Below are 15,499 nucleotides of genomic sequence, written 5' to 3' on the forward strand. Positions count from 1 at the left end.
TATGTTGAGGCGCAAACTATACCAAGACAGCTAAATAAAATGCTTTATTTTACTGTCTGATTAGATTTCTAAATGACTTTGCATTTTAAAGACCAATGGCAATGTCAACGATTAATCAAAAATGACAAAATCAGAAAACACATGAATTACCAACTTATTTTGTGTTTGTTTTGTCTCTTAAAATCATTTCTATCAGCCATTCACACTGACTAAATCTTCAGATGAAATTGGTAATGCACACTAACAATCAAAAGTTTGTTTAATTGCCTTACTTTTTCTCTCAGATGTGTCCTTGGAAAGATTTTGTATCTCAAGCAGATATTTGAAATTTAACATTCTTAATGTAGGCTTTGGAGCCTCTCATTTGCAATCTAGTGATATTCAGTTTTTTGCTGACCAAAAACGAAATTAAAAAAAAAAAGAAAATAAACATTTTTCAGTTATGTGATTGTAGCTTGTTTGTGTGTATAGACAAGAAACACTGATTTCAACATGTCAGTGCAGGGTGTAGCAACATAAGAAGATCCATTTTGTCATCTTATTTGAGCCATCTCTTGAGTGAAAGCTATAGAAACTCAGACAATATACAAAACTGAAAAAATGTCCTTGGAGAACTGCTTTATTTTTAAAAATCAAACTTGTAATCAGGCTTTATTTAATAGGGTAAAATTTTCAGCATTTTATTCAGAGTTAATACATTTTTGTTTGTTTTTTCCACATATTCATTTGGTTTCATAAGGCATACTGCAGGCTGTTCAACTTGTAGTTGTTTTGTTTTGATAACACAGGTCTCCCCAGCATTCACCCATGCAGGACGCCAGGCACAACCCGAATCAACAGAACGGAATGGATGGGTTGCGCGGCCCAGGGCGTCTGTGGAGGAGACCAAACGGACTGTCAGTCAGTCCAGGACGCCAGGCGGTGGACGACCGAAAGCGACGATCAGGAGGACATTCAGGATGCGACGTGGCAGACGACTGAAAGCGACAATCAGGAGGACGTCCAGGATGCCAGGCAGTGGACGATGGAGCAGGACGATCAGGCGGCCGACTAGGACGAGGCACCGCCCAGGTGTGGCCATAGACGAGGGCGACAGGCACGGTGGTCGGAGTCGACCGGTCGAGGCCGGGGACGAGGGCAACTGGCGAAATGCACCAAGCCAACCGGTCATATCAGGAGCGAGGGAAACGCCAAAACCAGAGCGAAGTCATCGTTGTCCAAAAGCAGTGGACGAGGAGAGACGTCAGGGGCGGCGTTCGCAGGCGCTGGCAGAGGTGCGACCTCGGAGACTTCCGGAGGCACCGGCACAGCAGCGAGGTTAGCGGTGGTGGCCAGCCGCGCCGGCAGAGGACTGACACCCGGAGGCGGTGGTGTCCAGCGGCGCCGGAAGTCTGGCGACCTCGGAGACTTCCAGAGGCGCAGGTGCTGGAGCGACGTCAGCAGCAGCCAGAGACGCAGGCACAGGATTGACGTCTTTAGGAAGGCCAAAACCAGGGCCGGACGAGACACCGTCGAGAAGACCAGGGCCGGGCGGGACGCCGTCGGGAAAACCAGGGCCGGACGGGACGCCGTCGAGAAAACCAGGGCCGGACAGGACACCGTCGAGAAGGCCGGAGGTGGACGGGGCATCGTCAAGTAGACCCGTAACGGACGGGGCGTCGTAGAGTAGGCCCGAGGCGGACGGGCCGTCATTGAGTAGGCCCGAGTCGGACAGGGCGTCTTCGAGTCGGCCGCAGGCCGGCGCACCGTCGTCGAATAGGCCGCAGGCGGGCGCATTGGCGCCGAAGCCAAGAAGGCCAGGGACGGACGCAGCGGCGTCGACGGAGAGCAGCGCCGGAGCCAAGGCGAGCGAGAGCGGGGCCGGAGGCGAGACAGCAACGTCGGCGTCGGGAAGTGCCAGAGCGGAAATGCGCGGTGGTGACGGAGGGACCGGGACAGAAGTACGACTGCGAGGAACCGGGGCGGAAGGGCCGCTATTGTTGGTGGGAACCTCAGGCAGTAGGGCTATCGAGGCGAGCACTTTGGGCGTCTTTGAAGTCAATGTGTGCGATGGTTCAAAAAGTCTGAGAAGGAGCGCCTTGAGCCCCGTATACTTGTCCACCTTCCGCGGATAAACCACGAAGCGATGTGCTCTGACCGCCGTCGAGTACCCAAGTGCGGTCACCACGTGTTAGAAGTGCATGGTGTCATCGGCTATACCGTGGAGGGCGAACTGCGCTTCTGTGCAAGCGAACCACGCGGCCGCAGAAGACTCGTTAAACATCGGTAGCTCGAGAGAGCTAATAGCCGCAATTGCTAAAAGTGTTCAAAAAATGCCTCTGAGACTTCAACCACCAATGTGGCGGATGCGATGCGGGAGTCTTGTTGGCCCGTTGCACAGACGAGTTGCTGTGTCCGGCCGCTTGGGACTCTCCGTGAACTCTAAACTCAGCCGGAACGAGCATGACTCCCAAGTATCTGTCACGTGACAGTGACGTGGCAGGTAACGAGCTCGGCCAAATGCACATACAAGTTCCGTGGGTGAATTATGTCAAATATTAAAGGGTCACCACACTCGCTATGTTTGTGTGGTGTTTTTGTCTGTTTGAGCAGCATATGATAGGCTCCACATTAACAAATATGTGACAAAGTCATTTCCTTTCATTTTTTTGACTTGTTCACCGCTTGACTGGAAAGTCAAGTTAGCAGCAAGCTCGGTCAGGAGCCGGAGGACCGAGTAAGTGAACGGGAAGTGACATAACTCAGTCTTGCCCCTTGCCTGCACGCTGGCTGCTTATTGGGCACACGTGGAAGTGAGTGACAGACGCTCTGATTCTGTTTCCGCTCTCTCCCCTGCCCGCGATGAGGCTGGCGTCTGATTGGTCGTGTGCGATGTCAAGACTCTGCCGCTTGCTCAACGCCTTCCCACGTGGCAAGCAAGCCCCAGCTTCCGACAACTAATCAGTGCAGAAGGTGATTAGTTCGGTCTCGTTCACCCAAACAATTCGTTAAAAAAAAAAACGAATCGTTCACGACCGGTACAACACTACTCTGGTGTCCTGGTGCAGGTCTACAATTTTGTCTCTGGTGTCTTTCAACAGCTCTTTGGTCTTGGCCATAGTGGAGTTTGGAGTGTGACTGTCTGAGGATGTGGACATGTGTCTTTTATACTAATAATGAGTTTAAACAGGTGCCATTAATACAGGTAACAAGTGCAGCCTCGTTAGACCTCGTTTGAAGTTAGACCTCTTTGACAGCCAGAAATCTTGCTTGTTTGTAGGTGACCAAAGACTTATTTTCCACTCTAATTTGGAAATAAATTCTTTAAAAATCAAACAATGTGATTTTCAGTTTTTTTCCCATATTCTGTCTCTCATGGTTGAGGTTTACCCATGTTGACAATTAGGACTGGAGCTCTGGCTGGCTTATGTAGGCTGGTGATGGTGATTGCTGACAGCTGCCGTCGCTCCACCCATCAGGTGCTGGGCCTGTAATTGAATGACAAACACACCCACACACCTGCCCAGCCCTAGGCCTGACAGTACCCCCCCCCCCCCCCCCACATGCGCCTCCAGGCACACAACACAAAGAACCCAGGTGGGTCCGATGGCAATCCCGGATAAGAGAGCGACAGAGGACCTGGCACGCCGGGACCCATCTACGCTCCTCCGGGCCATAGCCCTCCCAATCCACCAAATACTGCAGGCTGCGGCCCCGGCGGCGGACATCCAGGAGCCTCTCCACCCTGAAGGCCGGATGCCCGTCGATCGACAGAAGAGGTGGAGGGGGCGGAATGGGGGGGGGGGGGGGGCAAGGGACTCACCCCGACAGGTTTCACCTGGGACACGTGAAAGGTCGGATGGACCCGGAGGGCCACTGGAAGCTTAAGGCATACGGCGCATGGGTTGACCACCTTGACGATCTCATAAGGGCCGACGAATCGAGGGGCCAACTTCCTTGACTCTGTCTTGAGTGGCAGATCCCTGGAGGACAGCCAGACCTTTTGGCAGTGAGGACAGTGAGAGGGGCCGCTATCTGGCTGTAGCTGTGTTTGAATCGCCGGTAAAAGTTTGCAAACCCCAGGAAGCGCTGCAGCTGTTTCCGGTCGCCCGGCCTGGGCCACAGCGGTCACCTTTGCACGATCCATCCTGAGTTCACCGTCAGCCACGATGAACCCGAGAAAGGAAGTCTCAGAGACATGGAAGGCACACTTCTCTGCCTTCACGTAGAGGCGATCCTCCAGGAGCCTTTGCAGCACTTGCGGCACATGCTGCTCGTGTTCTGCAGGGGTACGAGAGTAGATCAGTATGTCGTCCAGATAGACAAAAACAAACCTGTTCAGCATCTCACGAAGGACGTCGTTGACGAGGGCCTGGAATACAGCGGGTGCGTTGCAGAGGCCAAATGGCATCACCAGATATTCGAAATCAATAAGCGGCAGAGGGTACCTGTTCTTGATGGTGATTGCATTCGGACCACGGTAGTCAATGCAGGGTTGTAGCGTGCCATCCTTTTTCCCAGTAAAAAAGAAGCCTGCACCAACTGGGGAAGAGGAGGGGCGGATGATGCCTGCAGCCAGTGAGTCGGCGATGAATCTCTCCAGGGCCTCCTGCTTGGGCTGAGAGATGTTGTAAAGGCGTCCCGTAGGCAGAGCGGCACTCGGCAGGAGCTCAATGGCGCAATCATAGGGGCGATGACGAGGAAGGGCTGCTGCGTGGTCCTTGCTGAAGACGTGCGCAAGGTCATGGTAACAGTTAGGAACGGCAGAGAGGTAAGGCATGGGTGGCGTTGGAGCCAGTCTAGAAGGAATAAGAGCAGACTGCAGACAACTTGTGTGGCACGTGGGACTTCATGCTATCAGCTTGGGGTGAGACCAGTCAATACTGGGGTTGTGCACTCTGAGCCAAGAAAGGCCCAGCACTAAGGGTGTGTGTGGGCAATCAAAAACTTAAAAAGCAGTTACCTCACGATGATTCCCGGAGAGGCAGAGGTTAATTGGCTCTATTTGGGGTGCCACCTGGCACAGCAGTTGTCCGTTGAGTGCGGTGGTTGTCAAAGGAGTGTCCAGCTGGCATGTTTTGATGCCCAGTTGTGACACGATTGAGCGGTCAATGAAGCTCTCGTCCGCCCCGCAATGGACCAAATCAGCAACTTCGCAATTCCGGCCCTCCCACGTGAGGGAAGACGGCTGGAGGAATTGTTCATCGTATGGCTCACCAACGCCTCTCTTGCTATTGGTGATCCTGATCTTTTACTGGGCAGACTGGGCAGGCCCGCAGGGTTGATCACTACCATCGCAATAGAAACATAAACTCGAGCGGAGTCGGTGCAAGCGCTCCCCCGCCGAGAGTTGCATCCCCCGGCCCAGTTGCATGGGCTCCGAGCCCCCCGCTGGGGGAGAGGCCACCACCACAGGAGGTGACACCGGGGCGGGCTTCTCCGATGCATGCGTGGGGGCGGCAATTGGGAAGTCACGCCGCTGCTGTCTACGCAACCGGAGTCGACAGTCAATCCTGATTGCCAGGCTAACGAGCGCGTCAAGAGAGGCGGGTTCGTCATGGGATGCCAGCTCGTCCTTCAAGGATTCCCAGAGGCCGCCTACGAAAACTTCCTGGAGGGTTTCCTCATTTAACCCGCTTTCGGCGGCGAGGGTACGGAATTCCACGGAGTATTCCGCCACACTGTGAGCGCCTTGGCAAAGCGACATCAAGCGCTTAGCAGCCTCCCTACCGCGCACCAGGTGGTCGAATACCTTTCACATTTCCTCCGTGAAGCTGGCAAGGAGGAACATGCTGCCGAACCCCTCGCCCATTCGGCGCTTGCCCACGATAATGCGTTGTCGCGAAGACATCCAATAAGGTAGGCAATCTTGGCTCGGTTGTTGGCATAAGTGAGGCTTTGCTGTTCAAACACAAGGCCGCATTGAACCAGGAATGCCTTGCAAGCACCCAGATCGCCATCATAGGGAGCGGGCGTCGGCACCATGGGTTCACGCAGGGGCGGCGCTGGCGGTGTAGCAAACAAGGCAGGTGCTCATTGAGGTGACGGAGGTCGGTGTGCGTGTGGCAAGGGCGTGAGCCTGGCTTGAAGGGAAAGCAGTGTTTGTGAGATATTTGATACCTGGGTGAGGAGGTAATGGATAGCCTGGTTGTGCTGTTCCACGAGTGGAGTTGGTTGGTGCTGGGGTGTCTGTTCCGTGCCTGCGGGGTCCATATCGTGGCTGGATCGTGCTGTAATGATCGTCAGCGGACAACCCTAAAGCAGGCATGTGAGATGGCGTGGTTAGAAGAGTCAAAATGTTTATTCAATCCAAAGCAGTGGAGTTTTTTGGTGTAGAGAGCCTGGGCGAAGGTGACAAGAGATGTGAGGCGCTGGCGAGATCCTAGAGCAAAGCAAGAAAGGTCTATGACGAGTTAAGGTCAGTCAGAAATATTCAAAAATGCGAGAACGCACTAACAGTGTACTGAAAAAGACGATCCAGCGACGTGGTGGAGCTCTGGCTGGCTTATGTAGGCTGGTGATGGTGATTGCTGACAGCTGCCGTCACTCCACCCGTCAGGTGCTGGGCCTGTAATTAGATGACAAACACACCCACAAACCTGCCCAGCCCTAGGCCTGACAGAATTAGTACAACAATAACAAATATGCAACTCGTATTACACAATGACGTACTGAAATGGTTAATAACAGTTGTGGAACCTCATTTTAATCATCCATCTTTTGAACTTCTTATTTTACCTTTGGAACAGTGACAATAATGTGTTATTATGTTATCTTATTATTAGGGCTGTCAAACGATTAAAATTTTAATCGCGTTAATTACAGCGTAAAAATTAATTAATCGTAATTAATCGCAACTAATCCCAATTCAAACCATCTCTAAAATATGCCATATTTTTCTGTTAATTATTGTTGGAATGGAAAGATAAGACAAGATGTATATATACATTCAACATACTTTACTCAAGTACTGTATTTGTTTATTATAACAATAAATCCACAAGACGGCATTAACATTAACATTCTTTCTGTGAAAGGGATCCACGGATAGAAAGACTTGTAATTCTCAAAAAATAAATGTGAGTACAAGTTATAGTAATTAAAAGATAAATGTGAGTACAATGCCAGTTCACTTTGCACTGAGCGCTTTTCTTTTTGTGAACATTATTTTTTTTGAGAGATAGGAATATTATTTTTGTTGTGCTTTCACTAAATGATACTGAAGCGACATAAATGTTCTTAACTGCCCAAATGCATGATGGGAATTTGGGCAACCATGAGTCACAATGGTGGCTACAAACGTTATATCTTCTCTGCGTTGTATACATTACATGGTGCTAAGATAAAGATCATCTCCTGTCATTCTTCCCCATTTCGCGCACCACAATAATTATAACTGTTGTGTTTGAAATGCTACAGCTTATACCAATAAATAGCGCGGCTTCAATGAATGTCTACTACCTATTCGCCCCTTTTGGTAATTGGCGGTGCTTTCAACTCCTCGCCATAGTGAGGAGTGGACGGCGATCCAGGTTGGCTCTTTGTCGTCGGTTGGCTCAGTTCGTCCAACTTCCTCCTTAGGAAGGCGGCGGCGTGCATATAAGTACCGAAAAGTGTTGGATGGCTTTTTGTGGGTACAAACAAAACAAAAGCATGTGGGGGATGCAGCATTTCATCTCTACTGTCTACTCTCTCGCTCCCTCTACCACTTTCTTCCTCACTGCTCAATCTGACAAAGCCGGTCACATTGAAAATAACAACGGCCCCTTGGGGGTGCCGGTAACACTTGCATCCACTCCACTGGCTTAGTTCTCAATATACTTCAAACGGCGCCATTGTAGTCTGTTCGCGGCAATGCTTGAGTGGTTCGTTCCGCGCATGAGTTAAATGCGTTAAATATTTTAACGTGATTAATTTTAAAAATTACCGCCCGTTAACGTGTTAATTTTGACAGCCCTACTTATTATGTTATTATCTTACAAGACCTGTCAACCATCTTCGCGTGTTTCTACATCATTATGTTCCTTGTTTGTTTTACCGTAGCAGATGATGTCATCAAGGTACGCCTGTACACCACGCACACCCGAGAGTAGGATTGACATAATTTTCTGAAAGGCAGCTGGAGCAGAAGCCAAACAAATGGCACTCCACAAAAATAGAACAGTAGATCATGTGTGACAAATGCAGTAATATCACGACTTTCAGGATGCAGCGGCATTTGGTAGTAAGCAGAAGCCAGGTCAATTGTGGAGAAAACAGTCGCCCCTCTGAGATTTGAGACTAGTTCGTCAATATGTGGTAAGGGATGACAATCCGCAACGATTGCTTTATTTGGTTCTCTCAAATCCACACACCATCTCTCCTCTGTGTTACAACAATGGGAGAGACCCAAGGAGAAGCTTCAATGTGTTCTATGATCCCTTTCCATTGAAGTTCATTTAGCTAGGGTGACCATATTTTGATTTCCAAAAAAGAGGACACTCGGCCCGGCCTCGAGATACTTGAATTTTACTCGAAGATCACTCAAAGATGCGTATATCTCCCACTTTTTTTTACTCAACAGGCTTTATTCTTCCTAATGAAAATAATGAAACAATAATTTTTTTTAAAAAAAGAATAATTATTAAAAAAAATAATATAATGCAGACTCATGGAAATGTAGTCCAGTTAATACACACACACAGTTGGCTATGTGCCAACTCAACATTTTTTAAAATTACGATCACGACAATTGTCGTTGACAATATGTTATTCCCACTCAATTTTTATTCTCATACAATGTTATAAATTGTACGCAAACAATAACTGAAATAAACTGACAAGCGATTCAACCAGCGTTTTCAAACGCAGCAGTTCAAATTCAAAACTACATGGCCCATAATGCCTAGCGCAGCTGAGCTCACTGATTGCTACCCTATTAGCGAATACGGGAGCCGAGGCAAAATTAGACTTTGCTATAAAAGTTTATTACCATCGGCAGCGCAAAGATGCGACAACAAACGGGATTTTACAGATTACACCAGTACAAATCTCTGACAGAAGTCAACAGTTGCCATTATATACGTATTTATCATTAAAAAAAAACTCATAAGCAACACAGCTATTTAGCTATACTAGCATTCAACCACTAACTAACGCAGAACAATTACAAGACCCATACAATATACTGCATCTCTGTGTACACATATAACCCTATGTACAACAGAAGACACGTGATCGACATTAACAGGAGAAACTTACAGAAAGGTGTATGGAGCCACGTCTTTTAGAACTTCTTATTGAACTCCTTACTGTAGTCTGAGCTCTCGCCAAACCGTCAGTAGATGTGGGTAATTCCCCATGAAACAAAGGGTGAACTGCCAACAAAAAAGAAGAAGATCTACTCCTTCTCCCGCCCCTACTAGTAGGAGCAACGTCAACGCAGGCAAGTGTTGCCCCCTAGCGGCCAGAGGAATTCTCTTCAAGTTGGTCCCGTTAAAAAAAAATCATAAAAACCGGACATTTTTATGAATTTATAAAACCCGCCCGGACAACGAGGATACTGTGTGAAAATAGAACTTGTCCAGGCAAAAGAGAACGTTTGGTCACCCTAATTTAGCTCCTCCGTAACTCGCTGTCTCAGCGACAACGAGAGTCTCCGGAGTTTTTGTTAGATTGCAACAGCATTAAGTAGCACTTAATGAACAAAATTCTGAGCACATCCTATTTCCTGCACTAGAACCTCTGTAGCATTATTTGAGTCAGCATTTAACACAGTAGGCTCACATTGTTAAGTAACAGTGGCAGGAGTAGGCATTACCAACTGAGAAGGACCTGTTGTTAAAATTTTCCTCCCTTTAAGTTTCATTTGTAAAGCTTCAAATACATCTAAACCAAGGACAGCAACTCAACTCAACTACAACTACAACTAATGTGCCAACGGTAGAGTGACCATCATTTGCTTTCAGGCAGCCTTTTACAGCGATTTTCTGTTTCGCATATGTAACAAGAGCAAATGTTGGTTCAGTTAAGACATATTTTGAAAGAAGAGTGTGGCACACATGCGGCACACACCCTCGGGAACAATAGACACACAAGATCCTGTGTTCACAATCAGTTCAATGTCCTGACATTATCCATCAACAGTTGCTTGTATTGTGCAGCATTGTTTATGTAAAGAACTGTGGGCTCATTGATCACAACTTAACGCACTTCTTTTTTATTTGAATGGCACACATGTGAAAAATGTCTCACTTTTTGACACTTGTTGCAAATAAAATTCGCAGCTGGACAAGCAGGGTTGTTAGCCAGGAGAGCAGTGGAGCCACAACGAAAACAAGAGCAGTTGTTACCAGTGGGTTGATTATTGGCAGGACTAGAAGTCCAAGACCAGCGACGACTTGACTTGGGCTGTTTTTGAACCGGTCTCATCGGAGCAGCAACAGCAGCTGCGAGAGCATTAGCATCAAAGAGGACGTTAGCATCTCTCAATCCACACTCAATCTGATGCACTGATGTAGTAGCCTCTTCCAGTGTTAAATCCGCCTCGAATAAGAGTCTGTCTCTTACGTGTGTATTAGCAACACGTTCGATTAGCTGATCACGGTGCATTTGGTCTTCCATGTAACCAAAAGTACATTCTCGCAGTCGGACATCCGGGCATTAATGGCGTCACCAGCCACAACAAAGCGTCACCATATTGAAATGGGGGCAAAACACGAGTCACAAGCAGTTGCTCTCTAGTGCATTGTAGTACAAACGCTCTGAACTTTTGTCTTATTTGCGGTCTTTTTTTTCCGTCGGAATGACTAAAAGTTGCCGTGTTGCGGGTTTTAACACAAAGAAGAGTTTGGAGCCGCAGTTGAAGTTCTTCATTCTTCCTCGTGAGAAGAAAAGGACAAGCAATTGGCTGAAAGCAATCAATCGAGGAACAGTAAAAGAAGACGGTTCCATGGACCAGGCACATTTACGTTTGCAGCCGACATTTTATTACTGGTGAGTAAACTTTTTTTTTTTTTTTGGTCCCAATTAGCTGCTAGGATTCAATAGACTAGGCAGTGGTTATTATTACCCAGGCATGAAAATGGGTCAGGGGTTAAAAAGGTGAGAAAGGTGTGGAGGAAATATGTTCCGACGTTCTGCCAAAATGTCCTCTGTCGGCGAAACGTCCTACATGTGGCGAATTTGACAATTTTAATTTTTCACATAAGGCTTAATATTCGAGCGGGGGTTTAATTAGTTGAAGGAGTTGATTTCAACCATCATTGACACGCTCTAGCTTAGCCACTTCGGACCCCTGAAACTAACAAATAACTGGCAAACTGCACAGAATTTGTTCAAATCAACTCCAACGACTAATTAAACCCTGGCTAAATCAAAGATTAAGCCTAATGTAATAAATTCTGAACTTCCCCTTTAAAATAAAGACCATTGAATATGGCCATTAAAATGTTGTCTATAAAAGTTTTAGAGCAATAAAATAAACAACAAAAATGAATGAAATGTACAAGAAACCTTCAAACTATTTCATAATGGGTCCAAATTATTTTTCGAACAGATCATGTGACTATAGCACCTTAGCGACAGCCGTTTGCATTGCTTAGCCAAGTCTACAGCTGAGGAGGCAAGATGGATATTTAGAATTTCTTCAAACCTAAGCTTTCAAAACCTTCAACAACTGAGCTTGAACCGAGCATTGAGCACGAGCAGTATCAAAAAGTCCTGGCTTTCGTGTTCCCTGTTGTGCTGTAATTCCAAGTGGTGCTTGAATTGGATGCTTATAGCGGTCGACAGTCTTTTTGAGCCAGCGCAAAGTTCGCAGCGCACGGAGATATTTTTGTCATCTTTACTGGACAAAAATGTGAAGTAATGGCTGTGTTTCCAGTGTGCAAATGCAGCCGTTTGTAGTATATCTCCTGCCTATTTCATTGCATCCTGGCGAGGAAGCAAGGCTATGTTGTTTTGGCCACAAACTCCCAGCGCTCACGGCTCACGCATCATGGTAATACACGTGACCCTTTTTTTTCCATCCCCGATTAGAAAATGTGATATGTGATGTCACTCCCATGACTACAGTATTCTTCATTCTACATGCATTATGCGGCAATAACAAAATAGTCAAGCATAGGCATCAAGGAAAGTAATTTTACTCAGATTACTGATTTAGAAAAATGAATGCGTTAGATTGTTCTTTACTGAAAGAAAGTAATCAGATTACAGTTACGCATTACTCACATAACGCGTTACTGACAACACTGCTTTTATATTACTGTTAAATACACAAGCTTGACGCTACCTTAACGGGAGCTATTTTTTCACTGGACGCTCTGGCAGTTTTCAACGCAAGCTGCAACAAATGGCAGTAACTTTGTCATACCGCAAAATATGAAAACGATTAAAACCATTACTCACCAAATTCAATATGCTGGCGAATGCATTCATCTAAAAAAAAAATGGGAGTGAGACCTCACCTCGTCCAGCGAATGTGAATTTGTGCTTAGGACAAGATCATCTGTCACAATTAGCGATCTTTGACGCTCTTTTTTTCCTCCCTGCATACAAACTTGTTTCTCTCTCAGCGGCTGTGATTAACCTCAATGAAGTTGCTCTCCTAGCTAAGCGTTGCCTGTCATTCGTCTTTGTAAGTTTTTAGTAACTTTCAGGTACCACGATTTGAGAGATCAATAAATTGAAGAATTTACGCCTTGCGTTTGGAGTGTTTGTTTTTGGGTTTGCTGGAATAGCATCACTGACACTCGCAGCATCAAACAGGGGAAGGTAAGCGCTGCCGCGCCAAGCCACTTCTGGCTGCATTTTCGACACATGAAAAATAACGAATACGTACTACTGTATGACGGAAAATTTTAGTGGTTTTGTAACCGCGACGTTTTCATAGCATGGTAAACCGTGAAGGTAACCGGCACATGCCTACACCCAACCCCCCCACCTCCCTTAAAAGTTTTCTCCTCGGATCTACACGATTCACGTAGGTCATCCTTTTTTACTTCAAAACGGCGAATTTCGCCGAAAGGTGAGAGATTTTCATGCCTGTTACTGCAACCGACAACTCACAAAGCGTTATTTTTCTTTTGCCGTGAACTGTTCTGATCGGTCAATCGGTATATTATTGGCCTGGGGTGAATTGTTTATTTTGCTGTGACGTGTTCACGGCTAAATAACACTTGGAGGCGAATTACCGGTTACGGCCGAAATGATCACTCCGTCAATCTTCAATGCCCTGCTGATGGAAGGAGATTTTCACTCAAAATCTCTCGATACATGGCCCCTTTCATTCTTTCCTTTACACAGATTAGTCATCCTGGTCCCTTTGCAGAAAAACAGTCCCAAAGCATGATGTTTCCACCACCATGCTTCACAGTGGGTATGGTGTTCTTCGAATGCAAATGCGTATTCTCTCTCCTCCAAACACGTGAACCTGTGTTTCTACCAAAAAGTTCTATTTAGGTTTCATCTGACCATAACACATTCTCCCAGTCCTCTTCTGGATCATCCAAATGCTCTCTAGCAAACCGCAAACGGGCCTGGACGTGTACTGGCTTCAGCAGGGGGACACGTCTGGCAGTGCAGGATTTGAGTCTCTGGCGGCGCATTGTGTTACTGATAGTAGCCTTTGTTACTGTGGTCCCAGCTCTCTGTAGGTCATTCACTTGGTCCCCCCGTGTGGTTCTGGGATTTTTGCTCACCGTTCTTGTTATCATTTTGACGCCACGGGGTGAGATCTTGCATGGAGCCCCAGATCGAGAGAGATTATCAGTGGTCTTGTATGTCTTACTGTTAGGTTTTGTGTTTGGTTTCTCCTTGTGTGACTTGTCCCTGTGATTACCCATTGCTCTCACCTGTGTGTGTTTTCCCAGTGTATCCTGCAATCTGCATCCACCTGTGTTACCCAGCTGTTCCTCATCTCGTTACCCCTTGTCTGCGTATATAATGACCCAGTTTCTTGTCACTCCTTGTTGCGTCATTGTCTATGTCAATGTCTGTCTATGCGAACGTCAATTTCAAGTCCGGTCAACGCCCTCGTGTACCAGTCCCTCTGTTTAAGTAAGTTTTGGTTTGAACCTTGCCTTTTGATCCATAGTCTTTTTGTTTGTACTTTGTGATTTTTGTTAGCTATTATTAAAACGTTTTTTTTTAGTTCACTGCCACCTGCCTCGCTGCCTTTTTCGTTTTCCCTGCATTTGGGTCCACACAACCACCTGCCTGCCCGCTCATTCCTGACATAATGACGCAACCAATTGTGGACCCAGCGGGAAAGATCCGGCACCGGCGTGCACGCCGACGTTCATCCGCCCGTTCCTCTGATTATGTTCTGCCTCGCCACGTTTTTTTAGATTCCGATTTTTCTGATTTTGAAGAATATCACAGTTCATATGATTTTCTTTCTGACACTGACTCCTACCCAGATTTTGTTGCCATGCCCTATTCTTCACCCTCTCAGTTTTTGTCACGCCTCGGTTATACCACGTCCCCTTCCCAGCCTTTTTCCCTGGACCCTTACCTGGGTTCCCGTTTGGCTATCTACACTGGACCTCCGCGTGGTGGCCAGCGGGGGCGCCCAGGTAAGGGCCGTGGTTCCTACTACCCTCCTTCACCATGTAATGTGCCACCCAGTCTGCCACAGAACATAGTCTGGAAGCTTCAGCGTGCTCATCCACGCCGACGGCATGGACCCGCGCCGGCTCCCCGCAGTCAAGTTCCTCCCGCGCCGGCTCCACGCAGTCAAGTTCCTCCAGCGCCGGCTCCCTGTAGTCAAGTTCCTCCAGCGCCGGCTCCCCGCAGTCAAGTTCTTCCCGCGCCGACTCCCCGCAGTCAAGTGGCTCCCGCGCCGACTCCCCGCAGTCAAGTGCCTCCCGCGCCGGCTCCCCGCAGTCAAGTGCCTCCCGCGCCGACTCCCCGCAGTCTTGTGCCCGCGCCGGCTCCACGCAGTCAAGTTCCTCCAGCGCCGGTTCCCCGCAGTCAAGTTCCTCCAGCGCCGGCTCCCCGCAGTCAAGTTCCTCCAGCGCCGGCTCCCCGCAGTCAAGTTCCTCCAGCGCCGGCTCCCCGCAGTCAAGTTCCTCCCGCGCCGGCTCCCCGCAGTCAAGTTCCTCCCGCGCCGACTCCCCGCAGTCAGGTGGCTCCCGCGCCGACTCCCCGCAGTCAGGTGGCTCCCGCGCTGACTCCCCGCAGTCAGGTGGCTCCCGCGCCGACTCCCCGCAGTCAGGTGCCACCCGCGCCGACTCCCCGCGGTCTTGTGCTCCCGCCAGCAGACTCCTGCGACTCCGCTGCTGTTCCGCCAGCAGTCTCCTGCGACTCCGCTGCTGTCCCGCCAGCAGTCTCCTGCGACTCCGCTGCTGTCCCGCCAGCAGTCTCCTGCGACTCCGCTGCTGTCCCGCCAGCAGTCTCCTGCGACTCCGCTGCTGTCCCGCCAGCAGTCTCCTGCGACTCCGCTGCTGTCCCGCCAGCAGTCTCCTGCGACTCCGCTGCTGTCCCGCCAGCAGACTCCTGCGACTCCGCTGCTGTCCCGCCAGCAGACTCCTGCGAC

This window comes from Corythoichthys intestinalis, chromosome 8, assembly GCF_030265065.1.
Source record: "Corythoichthys intestinalis isolate RoL2023-P3 chromosome 8, ASM3026506v1, whole genome shotgun sequence".
NCBI classification, from domain to species: Eukaryota; Metazoa; Chordata; class Actinopteri; order Syngnathiformes; family Syngnathidae; genus Corythoichthys; species Corythoichthys intestinalis.